Source organism: Melanotaenia boesemani, chromosome 21 (assembly GCF_017639745.1).
Source record: "Melanotaenia boesemani isolate fMelBoe1 chromosome 21, fMelBoe1.pri, whole genome shotgun sequence".
Taxonomy (NCBI): Eukaryota; Metazoa; Chordata; class Actinopteri; order Atheriniformes; family Melanotaeniidae; genus Melanotaenia; species Melanotaenia boesemani.
In genome coordinates this window covers 15,967,696-15,986,506 of record NC_055702.1, presented here as the reverse complement: position 1 = coordinate 15,986,506, position 18,811 = coordinate 15,967,696, and the positions used below count along the sequence as shown (strand labels likewise).

Below are 18,811 nucleotides of genomic sequence, written 5' to 3'. Positions count from 1 at the left end.
AAATAAATAAAACAAAAACATCAAGTGTCTCATCTTATACAGACCAGCAGTGAGTAGAGCTAGAAAAGCCAACCCTCCCAGAGAACCTCCTACGATCTCTTTGGTGAAATCTGGTACAGGATACACTTCTACCTCTGTCTCAATCTGGGAGGTGAAGAGACAGAGTTCTGCTTAATTCAAGCTGTTTAATTAAATAATACAAATCTTAAAAGAGAGTAATGTTTATTCACTTTGTGAACAGGTGGGTTGTTATTAGTTGCTGTTGAGTAGAAGATGTACTGGTCTCTGTCGTACTCCAGACTGGCCGTGCTGGTTAAGAGGAATTTGGCAGATGGAAGTCCAATCTGAGACAAGACATGTGGAACAATAATTTAATCAGATTTTTATTCTTGTTAAATTTCATAAGAGCTGGCTACTGGTTCTGTAATCAGGACCAGTTACACTTACCACATTCAGTTCATATTTACCTGCTCTATCCATGCTGAACTAAGGTTGGCAGAGATTGTATACGTCTTACTCTCCTTTCTTCCCATGAACCGGCTGCACCTAAACACTCTGCACTTGGCTACAGAGCAGTCCTGTGGTGGACACATGCATAGAAAGCTGCAGTGAAGTGGACATTTATTAACATATACATTTAAACAGGCACATTATAAAAACATACTTACCACTAATTTATTTTCCTTTATCTGAGCAATAATATCAGTGACAACAGGTTCTTCATCTTTGTCTCGTTGACAGTCTGCAATCTGACAATAAAGTTGATTTATGTCACTTTACTGGAACTGCTCCTCATTTCACCACATACTGCCATGTTTAAGATACATTTAAGGCTTTTTTAAGGTTAGTAATTAAAGGTTTCTCTATATTTACCTGCAGACTGCTCAAATCCACCCAAATATCTTTGTTACCGAGCTTCACAGGAACCCTGATAAACACAGTGAAATTAAATGCTCTGATGCTATTTGTAACCTGAGAAGGTGAGAAAGAAAAGTTTTAGGATGTAATAAAGCATCAGGTCTGAAACATAGCAGTAAACTAGAAGATAGTACTGATACTACTGCAAGAAGTAATCTTTCACCTTGATTGATTGTTGGACTGGTTTCTGCAAATTATTTGTTCCAAAAGTGAAACTGCAGTAGTTGAAGGAGCTAAAGAGACATTGTAAACATTAGATACTGGAGCAAAAAAATAGCATCACTTTTAAATTTATTTTGATTTAACAATGAAACACAGACCTTTCAACTGAAACAAAGATGCTGTATTTCACATCGATCTCTTTCCTCTTGTAGAGTTCACTGGAAGGGGAGTGCTCCTGACTCCCACTGAAAGATAAAGATGGAAATGTTTATAGAAAATATTCATATTCCAAGTTGCTGCACCGTCAGCTGAAGAACTGTACCTGGTGGCGTTTGCAGTGACAAAGATCTTCCTGTCAAGTTGACTATTGGCTCCAATCCCATAGGAGACAATGAAGACAGCCTGGAAATGAAAGAAACCAGAGATCAGATGCCTCCTCTTCTGACTCAACAGTCTGCAGCAGTGCAACAAACCAACCTTGGAGTTGCTTTTGAAAACTGGTTTGTCAATAGTGCAGTCTGTCTTTCCTCGAGTTACTCCATCTTCACTGTCCAAAGAGCTGCACTGAATTCTTCCCTGTATTAAAAGACAAAGCATTGATGTGACTTGGAGAGCAGCTGATCAGAGATGAAACAGACTTGATCCTGATGTCTGACCTGCAGAGCTGAAAACTTCCTGTAAGAGAGACCAGCTGGGTATGTGAGAATAATAAGACTGTTGTATGAGTTTTCCTCCCTGTTCTCCACAGAGACCGTCACATCCAAAAGCTCATCAATGCCAATCACAATCACTGAGGACCTGAGAGATTATGAAGATGAACAAGAATGAAAGAGAAAATCAAAACTGTTGACAATGCAGCATTGTTTCCACATGAATGCTGACAATCGTAAGGCTATCATGCTGGTTAGAACAAGGTAGTGATAGGAATTGAGAACCGGTTCCCAGTTTGAGAATCGTCATTGTGCCCCTCTGAGCTAATTTACTTCTCTATCAGTACCAACATTTGGTGGTCAGCAACAATGTCATGTTGACAGCTTTACCCGACATCTAATCAACATTGAGGTTTGGTTGAAAAGTTGAAAAGATGTCTTTTTCTTAACAGAACAGAATATGTTTATGAGGATGCCTAGAGGTTGAAAAGACCATCCACCCATTGTTTATACCCTTAAATTTCAATATAGGGTCACTGGGGGCAGAGCCTATCCCAGCAGCTACTAGGTGAGACATGACAGGATGCACTGCTCACCGGTCCACCATGGGTCCACCACAGACATGCACACTCCTTTCCTAGGACCACCACTTAACCCAGAGAGGACCCACCCATGTGTGTCCTCTTTACACATGGGTAGAACATGCAAACACCACATATCGCTGCTATGAGGCGACACTAACCACACATCACCATGCAGCCTGACTGAAAGCTGAAAAGATTTATTTTATAAAATAAAGAACAGATGTCCTCTTTAGATTATTTCAGTAACTCTGTGGTCAGAAATTAAAACTTCATGTTTAATTTGTTTCACTAAAGGTCTTCAAGGCATTTCCAAGTGTGCAGACAAGGTGCTGCCAAATCAAGGTAAGTAGGACCTTGTTTTGGTTTGACCACTCTTATAGCTTGGAGACGTTTATTATTAAGGATGGTATTTTACATCTTTTTTGAAGTCGACTAGTCAGGCCAATCAAAATCAGTTGGCTAATTAGTTGTTACGTCATCAATAATGAAATGAAAAATACTTTATGTGCGTAAAGAAATTATACAAACAAGCATTAAAATGTAATAACATGGATTACTGAACTATGCCTACACAAACATTGCATTTGAGTAAATTAGAACAGATTTAGATACCATTATTACTAAAACACTAAAAGCATGCCCAACTGTTTATTTATGTTTCCAAGTTTTACTTTTTTACCTGGTGAAGTTGAAGTCCACTTTCAGATTATCAACACATTTCTCATCAGCACCACAGTTGATCTGAAACCTTAACTGTGAAAACAAGATGTTAAAAACATTAGATCAGAGGGTAATAAGAAACGAACACTGTTCAGGATTTATGATGAATCCTGGAGATGTCGGAGCCATGTGAAGCTCTTCAGCTGCTTTCATGTCAACATATCAGTCATGCAGAAAATGTAGTGACAAAAAGAAAGTTGTTAATGGAAATGTAATGTTAATGAAGTGTGTTTAAAGGTTACTCACTGGATGAAAGGTTGTTGTTTGATCCTGCTGGGCGAGACTTGGTTTAAGATTTGTGTTAGAAGGTAAACCATCGAAGATGAATCTGAGCTCGTTCATAAGTGGATTGTGAATATCTTCTGGACAAGCCTGCAACAAGACAAGGGAAACATTATGACGAAGCAAGATAAGACTTAAAGCAAAATACTTTTTTTGAAATATTAAATCAGTTTTCTTTAAGATCTACCTCAATGAAAAAATTCACACTGCTGCACTGTCGACGTTTTAAGTCCAGAACAAGTGATCCAGTTTCCTCTCGTAGTTTCTCTCTGATGTAAGCTCGGTTGTTTGGGGTCTTCCTGGTAGCATCCAGCGTAAAAGTGTAATTAATCTGTGCTTGAGCTGAAGCATACAATAATTTCTTTCATTGTTAGCTTTATAGCATAAATGTCTAAGTCATATTTTGGCTAAATTACAATATCTGTCTAACTTTACTCTCCTAATACTGCTGATTGACTTTGCATCATTACCATTAGCTATGAGGCTAATGTTATATAGAAATGAACACAAATACAAGAATGTCAGTGGAAATAAAAATGAGAAGAAGGATGAACCTGTGTTCACTTCAGAGTGTCTGCTCATAGTAAAGCAGATTTCAGCTTTGTTCTCCAGGGGATTTCAGTCCACATTTTGAGTTGGGATTTCATTTGGGTTGAAGGACACAGTTGCTTCCACCATCACTATAGGCCTTGATCTAGAAAGAACATAATTATGATAACTGGAGTGAAATTTTTTTGTTCAAAATATATATTAAGATTGTAAAGGAAAAGCTAAAATAATCATAAATTATAAAAAGACACTCTAATCCTTGATTAGTTGAGTTTACTAGAAATTTGTGTGGAAACCTGTTGCCTTAAACCACTTTAGTTTTTACAAATGCTGAAACTAAACATGTCAAGTTATATCAGCTTGCGTCCATTAGACTTTACTCTAACCCATTAGTTCACCTAACTCACATTATTTATAGTGCCTAGTTGTTTGAACGAACTCTCTTAAATCACTTTTACACAAATTGTTTGATTCTTTCAAATAAAGAATAAATCACACTAAATCAGTTTCATGGAAAGTCAACTTAAAAAACTACAACAGATGAGGGATCCAGGGTTGCACTCAGCAGAACTAAGGAGGTGTTAATAAGTATGTCAGTAACCATGACAACTACAGTGTTAAAAGGGAAGGGATGGTGGTGTTTTTTTTTTTTTTGTTTTTTTTTCCTGTTTATGATGTCTGATGGAAAAATCTTGTATTGATGATATTGTGATCGATCTGTGAGAGACACAGCTAGTCATTAAAGATTGTGATATCAACTGTTTTTGCAGGACTGTTATTTGTGCCCCTGGGAGTGAATACAGTTAGAGAAACACATCATAAAATGGGAGTCTCGTGTTATGTGAAAGACTGCCACACTAAGTCGCACGATTAAAAAAGGTAGAAAAAGTAGGTCATGTCGTTAGATTTTTTTTCAGTTTCCTACTTTTAAAAGAGGCTTTGGACAGCAGGTTGAGGGTACTGAGGCGTTGGATGGCCTGGGTTGCAGTGGTGAGAGGGAAGGACATCACTTTCACCACCATCTCTCTTCATGCATGTTTGATCTTGGCATTTTCATAAAGGCAAGTAGGGGAGTTTTTGTTGATGCTGTTGTTTTTATTATGTAAGTAATGTTAATGAATAAGCTTCATTTGGCTTTTTAAAGTCGCTATATTCACATTGGTTAACTTCACTTGTAAACTACAGGCAAAGAGGGAGGGAAATAGAAATGGGTTCATCTGTTTGTGTTTGATCAGTGTTTATTTTGTTTAATCATCTTTATATCAAAACGTCAAAGAGTGAATGATTTTAAAGATACAGGTAAATACCAAGAGTGCTCTGTGAGATCTGATGGGATGGTTAACTGGTTGGATTAAGTGGTTAAGATTGTGAAATCTAATGGAAGCATCCAGTGTTAACTAGTTTTTTTTAATAACAATATTACAGGTCAACCAGCTTAAGATTGTATACCATCCCTGTTTCTAGGACACACATCAGTTACACCCACAAACACTGCACGCTCTGCAAGACGACATAGAAGAGATCAGCCGAGGAAAGAGACACTGCAAGCAGCAGAGATGGAGTCCACCAGGATGCAAACACTGGAGAGCTACAGACCATGAAGAGGACACCTGATGCTGTAGAGGAAAGCGGTCAGCTACAGACCAGAGAGGAGACACATAAAGCTGGAGAAGATGGTGATCAGCTGATCACAGAGGATGAGACACATGATGACGGAGATGTATGTGTACAGTTAGACAGTTGGAAGTTTATATATATTGTTTGTGCAGCAAAAATGTGCAATTTTTTGTTTTTGTACATGGCTTAAACATGAATAATAAAGTGTGTCAAAGGCATTTTTTAAGTATTTTGGCTTTTCGTTGCCTCTTAAGTACATAAATAACCAGTGTCAGGTTTGATAAGTTTTTATTGAAATTCTCAGTCAGAATAAACAGTAGCAGCACAACGGTAAACAGATAAAATTTCAATAAAAGAAAATAGAGAATATGCACATGTGATATAATAAAAACACTGAAGTTGTGGCATAATATCTTGTAGTGATGATGTAATGTAGTGAGAAAATTTTACATGTTTGTATGGCAAGTTCAACACTGAAACAATATAACATGCAATTTTGCAAAATATGTGCAAATTAGTCAACAAGGGGAACAATAAGAGCAGATCCAAACGTCTTCTTTAGCTGTTGCATGATGAAGACCTCCATGATGACCCAGAGCTTCAGTGAAGAGTCAGTCAGGTGCTAGGAGAGCAGGACCTGTAGACACACACTGGAAGACAGACAACCGTTTACAGCAGTGTTCAACCGTTTGCTATATTTAGCTTCATTTATAATGTTTTAACTATGTTATTACAGTTTCTGGTTTACAGGCTGATGCCAGACTGACATATTAGCTTGAGTAATTAAGTTGTATGAAAATGTGGTAGGATTATTAGATCAATTTTTCTCTTCCTGCTCTCGATAAAGGCAGACGCTTTCTCTTCTCTCTCCCTCCCCACACACACCCCACGCATCTCTCTGCATTTCTGTTCTAAATCTGAACCATCTTGAACCATGGATCTGATCAGCTTGTCTCTCAGTGCAATTGACCAAATTTATTTGAACGGAAAAACGAGCGTAGGGGAACCCGCTTGTCCTGGCAGAACGTTCGCGGCTGGATACTTGATGGATTTCGGGGGGGTATGGAAGGTCATGTGTCTGTCAATTCTTTCCGTTGAGGATGCAGAGGACATCTATTCATTTTGATTCATGATAACTGGATTTCTGCTGTTTGGAGTCGGCGGTTTCTTGGTGTATCGCAAAATTCGGACGCTGTCAGCAGCCACTGGCAAGCTGCCGGACTTCTGTGCCGGTGTGTGCTGAGCTGTGAACAATCAGACTTTGCGTTGCAGGAGCTTAATTGTAAACTGGATGCTATTCTAGCTCAGAATGGCAAGCTGGCTGCAGTTCCAGAACTCGAGGTGGACACCAACTTGGAGAAGTTGTCGGCTCGGCTAGGTGGAAGCCAGTGAGACCACTGAGAGACTCAACGCAGATGAAACTTGCTATAGCCTGAACCAAAACAAATGTTGTTATCTTAATCTGGCTCCCTGTACTGGCCTTGGATGACTGTCAAGTTCTCCTGGAAATGTAATGCAGATGGACAGTCTGTCCCATCTTCTCGGGCTGTGGACCTTTCCTGGATCAGCTCCCAAGGTCTACCCACTATCATCTAAGTTCACAGGCTCACCTACTTATACTTACTATGCACACATGCATGCACACAAGCAAGCACACTCATGTACACTATTACAGACACACCTCCCCGTGATTTCACTGCCTTTGTTGGTCCCGTAAGACATCCGTAAGAGACTGCAGAGGCAGCTGGCAAGAGAATAAATTCTTTCTGATTTTAAGAATGATCACTGATCTGTCAGTTGACGGACTGATTTAACGTAGCGATTAATCCAGCGCTGTGACGAGGATGACAGCTCTCTGCCACTGTGAACTTTTTGAATGACAGAGCTTCCTGTGCTGGACTTATGAGGAGGATTAAGTGGTGTTAATGTGTGTAGGCAAATGCTACTCTTGTGCTAAATTGTGCTTTTTAATTTAATAGAAATATTGACATCAGTTGGATAAAAAAAATACTTTACAACAAAAAATGTAGTAGTTGGTAAATCAATTTTGATTTTCATACTATGCATATAGAAATAATGAAATGCATTTATTTGTTTTATTCCAAAGAATTGTGTGTCAATTGAACTATAAGTTATGTGTATTCCTTTTTTTTTCATTTGAAGGTTTTTCACCTGATAAAAAACCAAAAAAGATGGCAAAGGAAACATATTTCACAACTGTTCTTCCTAAGTCTAAATAAAGAAAAGAAAGGAAAGAAAGGGAAAAGAAATAATTGACTGCTGCTTGGCTATTCGAGTGAAGTCCGGTGTAGAGTTCCAGGTGGATGTCATTCCTTATCAAGTTGGGGAAAATTGAAATAATACTAAAACAACTTGACAACATCAGAGAAATCTGGATTTAGGTTAACTATGAAGTAGGCATAATGTCAAAAGCCTAAAGGATGGAATATTGTATATCTTTAGTGACAGCCACCTCTTATATCAACCCAGAAACTGTTTGACAGAGTGCAGGAAAAAAATGCTCTAAGGATTCTATTGCAGCCTTACAGAAAGAGCATGGGTTCACCTTAAATTTAAATCTACATTTTAAAATGTCTGATACTGGATAGATTTTATTTATAATTTTATTTATAGCTATTTATAAAAACTGGCTTCCAGTTGCAGCACGCATCAAATTCAAAGCTCTGCTTCTGGCTTACAAAACAATAACCCAAACGGCTCCGGTCTACCTCCACTCCTTAATCCAGAGCTACACTCCCTCTCCACAGTTACGCTCTGCCAGTAAAAAACACCTAGTGCTCTCACCAAGGTGGCACTACATCAGTAGCTAGACACTTCTCCTCTCTAATGCTCTAATACTTCATTTTTCATATTATTTTTGTCATGTTCCGTGGTTCGGAACCCGTTTTCCCCAGCTACCCTGAAGGCATCTGCTCAGCACGCTGGCTTGATTGCTGATGCGCTCCACCTGCGCTGTGCGCTTTATATACCTGCCTGTTTCTTCTCCTAGTTGCCAGATCGTCTTGGTTCTACCCTGTACGCTTCCAGCCTTGATTTCTCTGCCTGTTTGCCCGTCTGTTGTTGACCCAGTCGCTTTTTGGATTTGGATTCTGTCTCAGCCTGCCCCCTGTCTGGTACTCTGCTTGTCTCTGTTTGGATCTCCTGGCTCTCGGACCTCTGGAATCGATTATCGGATTTGGATAACGGATCACGGACTACTCCCCTCACCCCCTCAAGGATTCCCTGTCCCCACGCTGTCATCCTGGTCAGCAATCCAACCTGCGGGTTATTATCCAGCTTCTAATCTCTTTTTGCTCAGCAGTTTTCCCCCTGGATCTCCTTGGCTCAGATCGTGAGATTCCCTCCTCACCCGCTGGATCTCATCTTGCTGGTACGTCAGCCACACAATTACGCACTGTCATCTGCTGCTCCCTGCTTTCTGACACCTGTCTCCCATACCCACAGAAGCCTGACCAGAGAAGAACTGGATTGCACATTTCTTGTATTACAATAAACGTTTGTAACCTATCCCTGGGTATCTGAGTCATCTTCTGAGTCCAAACCTGTCTGCCTCATGACAATTTTACCAAGTGTCTTTTTTTATTTATGATAAATTTTGTTCTTCCATAAAAAATGTGAAAAAAAAGAAAAATAATAATAAAATTAGCCTTTCTTATATTGGTATCTGAAATGTATAGTATGTAGTTATCACTGATTTACGTGTCTCCTAGTGGCAGGAACCACTCATCACAGTGGTCCAGACCACTGATGTAGCTGCCCCTAGTGGCAGGGACCACTCATTACCACTATTTTCGCAACAACCCCTACCGTAGAATGGAGCAACATTTTGTCGTCCCGCAACGTCCCAACCAGCAGTAGTCAGGGTCCACAAACATAAAACTCAATCCTTCAAACGCCACTATGGACATGCCAGTATCTTTATGAGATGTCGCAATCAACAGCAATGTTGCACTTGTCTTTCTTGATTCCCTTATGTGGCGGGGTGGTGTTAGTAAGGTGAAAAGCAATAATACAAATAAGAAGAGGGTGACAACACAACTGGGGAGTTAAAACCCCCAGTAAACCTAAAAAGGGTATAGGTTCAAATAAAATGCACGACAGCAGCCGGATAACTGACAGTAGCGAGTCTGAATGAGCACATGCTAACTAGCCACCTAGCATAATTCGGGCATAAAGATATACAGTGCTGTCAAAAGAAGACCTGGACGGCACTGGACAACATACTCTTCATCTGCGTTTGGAGCATTCTCCTGGATATGACTTACAGTGCTGTCCAGGTCTTCGTTTTACGGCACTGTATATCCCAATGAAATTCCCTCTCGGACACACTAGTAGAATTCCTTTCATACATACTAGTGAAATTCCCTCTCACACACACTAGTAGAATTCCTTTCATACATACTAGTGAAATTCCCTCTCACACACATGAGTAGAATTCCTTTCATACATACAGTACTAGTAAAATTCCCTCTCACACACACTAGTAGAATTCCTTTCATACATACTAGTGAAATTCCCTCTCACACACACTAGTAGAATTCCTTTCATACATACTAGTGAAATTCCCTCTCACACACACTAGTAGAATTCCTTTCATACATACTAGTGAAATTCCCTCTCACACACATGAGTAGAATTCCTTTCATACATACTAGTGAAATTCCCTCTCACACACACTAGTAGAATTCCTTTCATACATACTAGTGAAATCCCCTCTCACACACACTAGTAGAATTCCTTTCATACATACTAGTGAAATTCCCTCTCACACACACTAGTAGAATTCCTTTCATACATATTAGTATGCATAGTATAGTAATGATTTCAGTATAGTGTTTAGGAGTATTTCAGTATAGTATATAAGAGGAAATTTCAGTATAGTATGTGAGAGCATTTCAGTATAATGTATGAGAGGTTTTACTATAATGTATGAATGATTTCATTATAATGTATGAGAGGTTTCAGTATAATGTGTGAATGACTTAAATTTCACATGTCTGTGAGAGGGTAATTCTGAATAATGTCTCAAACGGCCCCTCATAATATATCATAGGGCACGCTCACGTGTCTAAAAAAGAGGAAAACATATATGATGTAGATTAATGTCCTGCTCTGACGTCTGACGAGCGAATGCAGTCTTACCAGTACGTCCCAAAATGGGGAGGGAGAGAGAAAAGACCAGGAGTACCACGACAGCTGCCAATGAGCTGCTCCAGCACCAAACTCACAACCCAGCAGTGCACCGCAAAGGTGAAACATGTGGATGTAAATATCCAACTGCCACAGCCCCAGCGGAGAAGGAAAGAGATTATAGCACTTAAGATCGCAGGTTAATGTTAACACTTTTTTCTTTTTTTTTTTTTTTTTTTTTTTTTTTGCGGCTTTCAATGAACGCGTGTAAAAAGCGCCGTTTTGTCGCACTTTAACGCACGTTAAAAACGGCATTTTGTGCAACAACAACATGCATAAAAAGCGCCGTTTTGTTGCGTTAAAATTAACCCAACCCCTTTTTTTTACAGCCAGTGAAATTGAACCGTGATCATCCAATCAGTAGCCTAAAGAATAAGAGCAGACCACCAGTTCGTCACTGATCTTTGCTAAAGGATTGTCTGCATCGTTCCAGTAACTCTGTGGTCTGCTTGTGTGCTTCTCCAGCCATATTCAAATGCACTGCCAGGATACAGATTCAGATATAGATCAAATTTGTTATATCTTTTATAAAGAAAAAAAGAAGGAAAGAAAGAATTCTTTATCGACATAGGCATAAATTATTGTCTGAAACCACACACTGAGCACCAACCTATAGATTGCAATGAGACAGACTAAATTAATAGCGTCTGTATTTAATAATATAGATAATAAAGTGTATATAGCTACTATATTTACTATAGTATATTGTACTTAAACAAGAACAGCATAATAAAAGATAAGATAAAACCTTATTAATCCCACAACAGGTAAATTTGTGTGTTACTATAACTCAAAGTAAAATAGAGGAAGAAAAGCAGATTAAAAAATAAAAATACAAATATTAAATACAAATGCAATAGAATGAAAACTATATACTACAGTAACTGGTGTTCTATGCACAAGCATCTATGTATATCCATACATACACCACCTGCGCGTCGCACTCAAAACGCCATAACCTAGAAAACGGCTTAATTCTTGGTGAATCTTTGATGAATTGCTCCCATTGGCTGAGAACTCTGGATTAAGCCACTTCATTGAAAATCATGGGGTTGCAGACTGTAACACCATCGGTTGCTGGCAGTGTCATCAGTGTATTATTATTATTATTATTATTATTATTATTATTATTATTGTTATTATTATTGGGGTTGCGAGCTGTAATACCATCGGTTTTTGGCAGTTTCACCCATAGTTGTTTGCTATGATTAGAGTAAAAAAATAAATTAAAAAAACGCATCAAATGAAAAAAATATATATATATATATTTTTTTTAAAGATCAAAGAGTAATTGATCTATTTTGTTACTTTCACTTTGACATAGGATCCATATAGAAGAGCAAGTTTCCTTCTTTAAGGACCATTAAAGGGCTCATATTTGCAATTTCTTTTCTATGAAAGTCTGCAGCACCTTCACAAGCAGTGCAGCTACCAACTCCATCTGGTAAGAAAACTTTTCTAGCTGAGCAGCGGAGCTGTTATTCCGAACAGTTCAGGACTCGGGTGAAATTGGACCCGAAACCTGCTTAAATAGGCTACAGTGACTGTGTCAAGATCTTGCTATTCGTTTCAAACTTAAAAGCCATTCTTATAATGTCTAAAAGCCTGACTAATTTCTGTAATCTTACACTAATTATCTACAGAGACATAATACAGCCAATCACCAGAGCCAACGAAATAAATACTTGAGCCTTTCACCCCAAATGATTTGACAGAGGGAATTTCTGATTTGTACTGTATATATTTGTCTCCCACTTGTCTGTATCTGATCTGATTTTATGCACTTGTCTCTAATCTTCCAGTTTATTTCAATACTCTTCTTCAACCTTGATTCTGGTCCTGTAGCTTTATTATCTTGACTGCAACACAAGTGCCATAATTGCTGTCAGGATGGCCAAAACAAATCTGTATATGATATGCAATGCATATCCATGACAAATTGCACAGACACTTAATTTGTCTCATCTTCAAATGATTCACATGGACACTGATGAAGTTCAGAATGTAACAGTCACTGGTGGTAATAATTTATTTTAGCATCAATAGTTTCTGGAGGAGCTTGGCTGCTGTTCTTGCTTCTGCTGTATTCTCTTCATGATTGCGTTGAACCGTTGGCTCAGTGAGGAAATGTACTCAGACATCTTTGACTCTCCCTGGCGGTTCAAAACTGGAATATAATTCTTTACAAGTGGCAACCTCCGGTGGGAAAAAGTAAGCCTATGCGGAAGTGCAAAAATTGCAGTTCACTCCTCATCGACTAGGAGCTGGCTGCAACCATTTTATTTTATAAAATCTTGTATATCTCAAGTAAACCGTCATATTTACATTTTATCAACAATTATAATCTTGAATAACTGTAATCAGTAATTCGGCTTTTACCCCTGTCAATGAGGTGGCTGAGGTTATATTTGCCGCCTTTAAATCAGTGCCAAGAAACTGTGGATTCATTATCAGTGCATGCAGGAATTTAATAGTGTGGTGATAAATGGGACAAATTGGATAAATTGGGTCACTATAAGGTAAATAAATTAGTGTAACACCAGCTGATTATTGTCGCCACCTGACTCCAATCCATGGTGCAAACCTCCACTCTTTGTGCCTGCATCGGATTGGTTTGAATGGACACACCGCCGCCTTCTCCCTTCCCATTGGATCCTGTTGGACCAATCACAGCTCCTGAAGGCGCCCTCCAGGAACTAAAGCCTGACGTTCCAGTTCATTCAGGGAGCAACTGTTGACACAGGCAGTCTGCTCCCGGCCTTTGGAACTGCGGTGTTGGTGAATCTGCGTCTGTGAATTGGTGATTCGTGGTGGCTGGATTTGTGTAGCTAGGCTGTAGGCCCGTGTTCTTCTTTGGAATCTTTGATTTGGGTTACAGACTATTTGTTGTGATATGCTTGGTTATATATATAAACTTCAAGCCCTTTTGGCTTCGCTTTCTGTTGTTTTGTACCTCGTTTTGCTGGAGGAAAGATTTTAGTTTAGTTAATGTTAAAACTAGTATATGCTGGGCTAGATACCCCCATTGCAAGTATTTAGTTTATTGGAGCTGCTTCCCCAGTGTTATTAACTTAGTAAGCCAGTTTTCAAGTATAATAGATAACCTTGATTTTGTTTCCAACTGGCTGGTTTTGATTTAAGTAAGAGTGGTTTTGTTTTGTTCATTTGAGCAGCTTCGCTACCCCAGCATTCGTTTATTGCCACCAGCTGATTTTGTTCTTCCTGTTCCGGTTTCAACAATAAATGTACCTGCTTTCCTTTTAACACCTGGCCAATGCTTCTTTTGTTACGCCCTTCATCATACCACTAAAGTTGGGTCGTAACAATTAGAAGACAAAAGAGAAGCATTGAGTAACAATGATTTATGTTTTTGTTGTTACTATAGATCATTTTCTATGTGCTGAATTTATATATAAGTATAATTGTTCAGGTCCTATCAGCTGTCTTTTGGAGAACAGCCGTGTTCAGGTAAAGTGGTCCACCCCCTCGGCTAAAATGATAATGTAATGATACCAGGCTATTATGAATGAATATTGAAATAAGATGAGCTTTTCAGTTCTTACAATTGTAAATGAGTGCCTCACCAACCATAAACTTCACCACACCTCACTGGTCCAGGACTAGCCGTAAGCTCGGAGGGAACCAGGCTTTTGTGATGGCAGCACCTAAACTGCGAACCAGCTGCCTTTTATAGACGGGCATCCTATAGATCTGTTTTTAAATCTCATCTTAAAACCCATCTGTTTAACACCAAATGAGATGATGACATTAAGATCTATTTTAGATTCATATGATTTTATTTATTTGAATTATTTAATTTAATTTTGTTATTGTATTTTATTTTATTGTATTATATATGTTCAATTGTTGTTTGTATGCTATTTATTTTAAGAAAGATGTTATGTGCACATTGTGGCACTTTGGTTCATCTACCTGGTGTTTTAAAGTGCGTTATAAATAAAATTGCATTTGCAGCAGGGATCCCCTCTGGATCGAGCTGAAAATAAAAGTCTGCCACCCCGTGACTGGACCCGGCCGGGAAAAGCGGAAGAAAATGGATAAGGGGGTGGATATTAGCAGAATGATGTTATTAGTGAGTTAAACCTTCGTTGTGTATGTTCATTTGCTGAAATTACAATAAAGATCAATATTCCAAACGTTTTTTCATCCTTATTGTTTAAAATTACCTGCTGCAGACATTTAAATAAGTGTTTATTCCTACAATTTCGTTGAGAGACCTGAAAGAATGTACACCGAAATGAGGGGATTTTCCCTCACTTATATCCATCATTTCATCGTTAAGGTTCTGTCCCAAGAACACAAAGACTCATTAATGGAAAAATGTGTTTAAAATTTCAGATTATTTGTCAATACTTTTTGAAATTAATAGTTTCCTACCTGGAACTTGCAGACTTTGGCATCTCTCAGTGGTGCACCTAAATATCTGACCGCTTCGGTTTCCTGAATACTGCTGAAGAGGGGCACTGACGAACAAACTAATAAAACCAGACAAACATTAAATAATGGCATCTATTTTTCTGTTAGGAAGCTTGATTTGTTATTATGATTATTATTTTACTACTGTGAAGTGTATATATGACTGAATTCTAAGTTAGAAGTATAAATATCACAAGTTGCAAACATGGCAGCTGTTAATCTATAACAGACTATAATGTATTCTCTGACTCACTCTGATCGTCTTTGCACCACCTGGTAGCCAAAACCTGCAGCAGGATTCTGCAGGGACTTCCAAGCCAGAGGGTCAATGTTGAAACAAAGTGCAGCTTTTAACACTGAGGAATGAAGAAGAAAAATTTTAAATTATGATGTGATTCTGTTTCATTTTATTGATCAAATCCAATATGTAATATTTATAATGTTATAAATTTAAACATTTAAAAATGCATGTTGGTTATGAGGGTTTATGTTGTTGTTTTTTTTAAATACCACTAGAGAGCACTGAAGGAAGAACCTGTCAAATTCAGAGTGCAGCTGTTCAAAGCCTTTATGAAGAAAAAGTAAAACATACTGCAGGTGTAATTTTAAAGCTCTTTGTTTCCCCAGCAGTTTCCCCATATTTATTATTACCATGTTTATGAAAGCAAACCTGAATAGTATTTATTTATTTCCTATTTCCATTTATTTTTGTTTATTTACTTATTTTAATAGATCATTTTAAAAAGTAAAATAAATAATAAATAAATAAAAAAAAAATGAAAAGGAAAGTGATGGAAAATTCCTGTATTGATGATATTACGATAGATCTGTGAAGACACAGCTAGTCATTAAAGATTGTGACTCCAGTTCTAACACTGTCGGCTGGCCTGTGTTTAACTTGTCTTCTGGTTATGTTGTGGACTCCTGCGATCACAATAATCGGCCATATCTTTTCACTGATCTGAGTGTCTGTCGTTCATTGGGGAATTTTCCTAACAACTTGGTCCTTCGAGCCAGATCTCCCAACAGCTCTCCAATGGAAGGAAAGCGCCTGCACCGTACATGGGGGAGGTCAGGGACCTCCTAACTGAAAAGAAACCCAGTCTGAAGACGCACCGACCCTTGGAGAGTGTCGGGAATCAACTACCGAACCACGACTTCAGATATAGTGAGAAGCTGAATTTGTGAATCTATAGAAAAAATAATTTGTGGAGGAATTCTTAACAAAATCCACGTAGGGATTTAGGTGTGTCTGGGACACACATGATAGTCTGGGACTATTTTATAGGTTCATGGAACCTCATTTGAGTGCCTGGGATACATATAATAGTCGGGGACTATTTAAAGAGGGTTCAGACAACCTCAGTAAGAGCTCTTGTCACCATGGAACAAGGTAGTTGTTTGGAGTTGGAAGGAGATGTGAAGTTTATGTTTTGGTGAGATTTGGCAAGTGTGAAGTGGAAGAGAAAGTTTAAGCTTGATGAGAAACTGAATGTGGATGGATGTCAGAAATTGGTGCAGGAACCAACAGAAAGAAAAAAAAAATAACTGACATAGGAGTCTCTTCCCTTTTGTCGTAGTTAAAATTCATGAAGATTTAATCAATATGGTTTGAAAAATGTTTCTCAATGTTAAAAACTTCAGGGTTAAAAAATTTGTTTTAAAAGACCAGTGACCTTTACATCAGCTGGACATAAAGGAATGTTGGTTTCCTTTGCATTTTGTAGTGTTTGTGATCATACAGCAATGTTTTCTCATTGTTTCTAAAAAAAAAAAAAAAGCCACCCTGAGGTTCTGCTTTTTCTTTTTTTTTTCAATGACACAGCCTTAGTTTTTTTTTTTTTTTTTTTTTTTACTTCAAACAAGAGTGACAGAAACATATAACTACCTTTTCAGAACGATCATACATTTATTGTCTTAAATTTAATAGCTTAGTATGTTGGGAATGGCGTATAAGAATAAAAAGCAAGCAACTGTTTTTCTTGACACTGTACCTCTAATTATCATTCATAATGGATGTGGTTTTGTTTCTGGCAAGTCACAAAATATGACTGATAGCTGCAAAACACAAACTTACCTGAAAGGAAAAGTGTAGTTGAGATCATCCAACCCATTGTGTTCGTCTCATGGAAGACAGTCAAAGTCTAAAGTCAAAGAAATTTATCTGAAAATTCAAAAGCAATTACTTTCCCCTGCTGAAAGTGTCAAGTGGAAAAAGCTGAATCAGACTGCAGAACTCACTTATATACAGTCATACAGAGGAACTGTGATGTAGAAGGAGTTACTATATTAATTCCAGGTTTTAATGTTCCTGAACAACTCCTTCAAGAAAATATAAGTGTGAGTATTTAAGTTTTTAGTTAATACTCTTCTTTTTAAGTGTTTGATTGAGCAGAATTGTTATTTTCTGGGCAACCAAGATAAGAAGACCTAACAGAAATGAGGATTGAAATAGCAAATAAATGCTGCCATCTATTCTATTCTTTACTGAGAAAAAGGAAGTGGGCAAAGTTGGTTTCTTTTGTCCAAACTGTGTTGTGACTCTTGTCTCCTTCCATAACCAGCAGGAGAGAAAGAAAACTAAACTTTACGTTGTAGAAACATCTAAGTTGATTATCAGTCCTGTGTTTGCATGTATGTGTGTGTGCTTAGCTTTATCATGCCCTTATTAAGTTGTGAAAAACACATCTTCCTCTGTGATCATGTGACTTTGCTGGTCAATTATAGACTTTTTTCTTACTCATTCCACTCACAGCCTCTGCTCAGGAAGTCTATCCTTGCTACCACTCATCTGTCCTCTTCACCCTTATTCAGTACATTCATCACACTTTTTGTGGCAGTTTATATTCTGCTAAGAATAACAGCTTTGAAGACACATTTGCTTTTTTTGTTTAGTACAATCTGGAGTTATTTTAGGTTGGAAATAGACTTTATGGGGAAACCAGAAAGCAGGACATTACAATAATCTATTCTACTAGAAATAAAAGCATGCATCAGCAGACTTGGTGCTGACAAGAGAGGGGAATGGCCAAACTGGTGATGTTTTTAAGATGGTAAAATCCTGTCTGTGTGACATTTCTAATGTGTGTATCATCAGCATAGCTGTGAAAATCAACGGTGTGCCACCTGATGACATCCTCAAGAGGCAACATGTACAGATTAAAAATAAGTGGGCATAAAATTGATCCTTGGGGAACACAACACTGGATTTTATGGGTTTTTTGGGACCACGTATCCAAACTTACATAAAACTGTAGATCTGTGATATAGGAGTAAAACCAATTAAGTACAGTACCTGAGAGACCCACCAGACTTCTGACCAGACCAGACGTCTGTTTCATAAAATCTGGTGATAAGGCAGTGCTTGGATCCAGTAGAAAACCTTAGTAGCTCTTAGTGTACAAACCCACTGGACATACTCTGCATGCTAATACACTCACTGAGTTGTCCAGTGGGTTTATACAAGAGCTACTTTTTTGTTGTTTTTTTTTATTATTATTATGAGAGTGTGTATCTGGTACTTTGGTTGTTGTTATGATACATGGTTTTATTTATTTAAATTTCAATGTCGTTCTCCTTTTTCTGTCCCCTTCGGTCAGGTCCAGCAAAATTACATAGATTCCGTAATTCAAAGTAAATAAACAACAGTTCATAATAAATAAATAAGTTTATCAAGAGGAG

General features: G+C 38.1%; 2 long non-coding RNA genes across 2 annotated transcripts; both read right to left on the bottom strand.

Annotated features, from left to right (window-relative positions):
- Positions 1–953: 953 nt before the first annotated feature.
- Positions 954–1,316, bottom strand: LOC121632837. Its single transcript, XR_006008973.1, has 3 exons — positions 1,239–1,316; positions 1,082–1,151; positions 954–972 (listed from the first exon to the last, which is right to left on the bottom strand). It is a non-coding gene; the product is annotated as an uncharacterized LOC121632837 (long non-coding RNA).
- Positions 1,317–4,092: 2,776 nt separating this feature from the next.
- On the bottom strand, positions 4,093–13,030 carry LOC121632839. The gene is made up of 3 exons (XR_006008975.1): positions 13,019–13,030; positions 4,467–4,474; positions 4,093–4,201 (listed from the first exon to the last, which is right to left on the bottom strand). It is a non-coding gene; the product is annotated as an uncharacterized LOC121632839 (long non-coding RNA).
- Between the last annotated feature and the right edge of the window lie 5,781 nt (positions 13,031–18,811).